The sequence below is a fragment of the Pieris brassicae genome, unplaced genomic scaffold, assembly GCF_905147105.1.
Source record: "Pieris brassicae unplaced genomic scaffold, ilPieBrab1.1, whole genome shotgun sequence".
NCBI lineage: Eukaryota > Metazoa > Arthropoda > Insecta > Lepidoptera > Pieridae > Pieris > Pieris brassicae.
Genome location: NW_025575927.1, coordinates 2,501 through 7,500, shown reverse-complemented (window position 1 = coordinate 7,500; position 5,000 = coordinate 2,501). Strand labels below are relative to the sequence as shown.

General features: G+C 44.1%; 2 non-coding genes across 2 annotated transcripts in view; both read left to right on the top strand.

Moving 5' to 3' along the window:
- Positions 1-2,639: 2,639 nt before the first annotated feature.
- LOC123719245 lies at positions 2,640-4,545 on the top strand. Its single transcript, XR_006755308.1, has one exon. It is a non-coding gene; the product is annotated as a small subunit ribosomal RNA (ribosomal RNA).
- Positions 4,546-4,896: 351 nt separating this feature from the next.
- Positions 4,897-5,000, top strand: part of LOC123719238 — a 157-nt gene continuing 53 nt past the window's right edge. The window contains exon 1 of the ribosomal RNA XR_006755302.1: positions 4,897-5,000. This exon is cut by the window's right edge and continues 53 nt beyond it. This is a non-coding gene — a ribosomal RNA (5.8S ribosomal RNA).

The window sequence follows — 5,000 nt, the reverse complement described above, 5'->3', positions numbered from 1 at the left end:
AATTTTAACTAGAAACGTATCGCTATCGCTAACAAAACCCCACACCACACACCACCACACGTTACACACATATACTTGACAGAGTAGATACTATCTACATATCTATCGACAGAGTTGTAGATATCGTGCCGTTGAACGGCATCTTGTCGCGTCGCGTGGCGATCTTGTACGAGAAACATTTTCCTCTGACATTGTATCGGAATAATTATTATAATTCATTATTATACATACATACATACATACATACATACATACATACATACATACATACATACATACATACATACATATTATTAATAAATTAATTGTTTTTTTTTTTTTTTTTTTTTTCTTCAAATAAACCCACATTGCCATTTCTCTGAGCGTGTGCTGCGAGCTTCAACGAGAAACATTCGGCGCGAAACTGTCGAGCGGCCGGCCGTCGCGCGCCGCACCTGTACGAGAAACATTTTCCTCTGACGTTGCATCGGAATAATTATTATAATTCATTATTATACATACATACATACATACATACATACATATTATTAATAAATATAATTGTTTTTTCTTTTCTTCAAATAAACCCACATTGCCATTTCTCTGAGCGTGTGCTGCGAGCTTCAACGAGAAACATTCGGCGCGAAACTGTCGAGCGGCCGGCCGTCGCGCGCCGCACCTGTACGAGAAACATTTTCCTCTGACGTTGCATCGGAATAATTATTATAATTCATTATTATACATACATACATACATACATACATACATACATACATACATACATATTATTAATAAATATAATTGTTTTTTTTGTTTTTTCTTTTCTTCAAATAAACCCACATTGCCATTTCTCTGAGCGTGTGCTGCGAGCTTCAACGAGAAACATTCGGCGCGAAACTGTCGAGCGGCCGGCCGTCGCGCGCCGCACCTGTACGAGAAACATTTTCCTCTGACGTTGCATCGGAATAATTATTATAATTCATTATTATACATACATACATACATACATACATACATATTATTAATAAATATAATTGTTTTTTCTTTTCTTCAAATAAACCCACATTGCCATTTCTCTGAGCGTGTGCTGCGAGCTTCAACGAGAAACATTCGGCGCGAAACTGTCGAGCGGCCGGCCGTCGCGCGCCGCACCTGTACGAGAAACATTTTCCTCTGACGTTGCATCGGAATAATTATTATAATTCATTATTATACATACATACATACATACATACATACATACATACATACATACATATTATTAATAAATATAATTGTTTTTTTTGTTTTTTCTTTTCTTCAAATAAACCCACATTGCCATTTCTCTGAGCGTGTGCTGCGAGCTTCAACGAGAAACATATCTATCAATACAAATGTCTATGCAAAAAAAAGAAAACAAACAAAATCATATCAGTCAATAAAATAAATAATAATATTTTTTTACTACTACTACTACTACTACTAGTACTACTACGTGCTACTACTGCACGCCAATACACATACATAATAAAATGAAAAATCGTCTCTCTCTCGCTCGCTCTACGAGAAACATTCGACGTCCGCTCCAATGCCGACGCGGACTATTGCTCTCGGTATAGATGTGGAGCGAAACAGTCGTGCGCACAGCGTCGACTCGTTCTCGTTGCCGCGCGTCGTTCGTCTCAAATAGACACGAACGACGGACGAGAGAGAATGTGTTCTTGTTTTTGTGTTTGTGCGAAGTGTGAGAATATTATATACATATATTCGCGCATGGATGATATAGATATGGGTATGGATTTTCGGAGGAAATTATATCAAATTCGTATTTCGAATGCGAGACCGCCGAGATCTTTCCCAGCTCTCTCTCTCTCTGTGTGTGTGGTGTATAGTACATTTTATATATCTCTCTTGTGTCAACACAAAATAACAAAGAATATACATACTACTCCTCCTCATATTTTATATAATATAATATAAAATTATATTATAGCACCGCGTTCGCAGACCGTATGGTGATGTTACCAATCGACCAAGATTTGGGACCGTCTCCCCCGGTGTTATCTGTGATGTTAAAAGAATACGCTTCTAGGCACACCTCAACGCAGGGCGCCTAGCGTGTTCGACACGTGCGCGGTCGCCACGGCGACCGTATATGGAAAGAATGTATAAAAGAGGACGCACACGCGCCCATCGTCGAAACGGTGTGCGCAGCGTCGTGTTGGAATTTATCCCTCAAGCTCCGGGCGTTGATCGTATCTAGTGCGAATCATGCGTGTGTGTGCGCATGTAATTGCCAGCCGAGTTTTAATATGTTTACAATAACGTATTGAATAAAAATTGAGAAGTTGCGTTTAGATGAATGTTCAATTTTCAAATTGTCACAACATCGATTCCCGCCCGCGGGGTCGTGTTCGTTGCAGTTTTATGTCCCTCACAGTGGTCGAGCATCGTTGTACATCACCTCGTTGCGAGATCGTGACGGGACGGCCGCTCGTAGACCGGTCAAAGTTAGTCTATCGATATGAAGCGCGAACGTCGCGTCGCGTGCAAATTCGACGCGTTACGTTCACGCGTGTCGAGAAGGCGCGCGCGCAAGCGCGCGCCCCTCGACGCCGCCGAGCCAGCGGCTCGCCGAAGCCGCGTGACCGCGGTGTAGGCGTGTCGTTTGCGTAAGCAGCTCCCTGGTTGATCCTGCCAGTAGTTATATGCTTGTCTCAAAGATTAAGCCATGCATGTCTCAGTGCAAGCCGTATTAAGGCGATACCGCGAATGGCTCAATATATCAGTTTTGGTTCCTTAGATCTTACTCAGTTACTTGGATAACTGTGGTAATTCTAGAGCTAATACATGCAATCAGAACTCTGACCAGTGATGGGATGAGTGCTTTTATTAGATCAAAACCAATCGGCGGAGGGCCATGCGTCCGAAGTCGTTAATTTTGATGAATCTGGATAACTTTTGCCGATCGCACGGTCCAGTACCGGCGACGCATCTTTCAAATGTCTGCCTTATCAACTTTCGATGGTAGTTTCTGCGACTACCATGGTTGTCACGGGTAACGGGGAATCAGGGTTCGATTCCGGAGAGGGAGCCTGAGAAACGGCTACCACATCCAAGGAAGGCAGCAGGCGCGCAAATTACCCACTCCCGGCACGGGGAGGTAGTGACGAAAAATAACGATACGGGACTCTTACGAGGCCTCGTAATCGGAATGAGTACACTTTAAATATTTTAACGAGGAACAATTGGAGGGCAAGTCTGGTGCCAGCAGCCGCGGTAATTCCAGCTCCAATAGCGTATACTAAAATTGTTGCGGTTAAAAAGCTCGTAGTTGCATTTGTGCGCCGCGCTGTCGGTGCACCGCATCCGCGGTGATACTGACACGTCTGCGGAGCATATCGTCGGTGAGCCGGCGGTAAAACGCCGGTTCAATATCAAAATCCTATCGCGGTGCTCTTCGGTGAGTGTCGAGGTGGGCCGACAATTTTACTTTGAACAAATTAGAGTGCTCAAAGCGGGCTCAAAATGCCGCTTGAATATTTCGTGCATGGAATAATAGAATATGATCTCGGTTCTATTTTGTTGGTTTTCAGAACTCCGAGGTAATGATTAATAGGGATAACTGGGGGCATTCGTATTGCGACGTTAGAGGTGAAATTCTTGGATCGTCGCAAGACGAACATCAGCGAAAGCATTTGCCAAAGGTGTTTTCATCAATCAAGAACGAAAGTTAGAGGTTCGAAGGCGATTAGATACCGCCCTAGTTCTAACCGTAAATATGTCATCTAGCGATCCGCCGACGTTACTACAATGGCTCGGCGGGCAGCTTCCGGGAAACCAAAGATTTTGGACTCCGGGGGGAGTATGGTTGCAAAGCTGAAACTTAAAGGAATTGACGGAAGGGCACCACCAGGAGTGGAGCCTGCGGCTTAATTTGACTCAACACGGGAAATCTCACCAGGCCCGGACACCGGAAGGATTGACAGATTAACAGCTCTTTCTTGATTCGGTGGGTGGTGGTGCATGGCCGTTCTTAGTTGGTGGAGCGATTTGTCTGGTTAATTCCGGTAACGAACGAGACTCTAGCCTGCTAAATAGGCGTCGTCATTCAAGGTGTGCGCGACTCTCGGGGAGCGCAACTCACTGGCGACGTATTAAAATTCTTCTTAGAGGGACCGGCGGCTTCGAGCCGCACGAGATTGAGCAATAACAGGTCTGTGATGCCCTTAGATGTCCTGGGCCGCACGCGCGCTACACTGAAGGAATCAACATGTTCTCCCTGGCCTAGAGGCCCGGGCAACCCGTTGAAACTCCTTCGTGCTGGGGATTGGGGTTTGCAATTATCCCCCATAAACGAGGAATTCCTAGTAAGCGCGAGTCATAAGCTCGCGTTGATTACGTCCCTGCCCTTTGTACACACCGCCCGTCGCTACTACCGATTGAATGATTTAGTGAGGTCTTCGGACCGACACGCGGTGGCCTCACGGCCGTCGGCGTTGCTGGGAAGTTGACCAAACTTGATCATTTAGAGGAAGTAAAAGTCGTAACAAGGTTTCCGTAGGGGAACCTGCGGAAGGATCATTAACGTTGGTTTTTTCTTTTTGTTTTGTTGTTGTCAAAGACTCGCAAAAAAAGAAAAAAATACAAAAAACACGTGAATGATACGAATCAAAATCGAATCCGAGACGGTTGACTCTCTCTCGTCGATTCGCGACGTGTGCGTTGCGACACGCTTTGATTAGCGTTCGCTATCGCCTATTGATACTTTGAAATAATATTTTAATTTTTGTGTACAACCACGCAAATAAAAGAGATTTTCTTTCTTTTCATTTGTCGTACACGTTAATGATAAGTATTATTTTCAAATTTTTTTGTTTAATTTTTTCGCACCTTTTATATTTTCTCATACAAAAACACACACAAAAACAAAACGATTACCCTGAACGGTGGATCACTTGGCTCGCGGGTCGATGAAGAACGCAGTTAACTGCGCGTCATAGTGTGAACTGCAGGACACATTTGAACATCGACATTTCGAA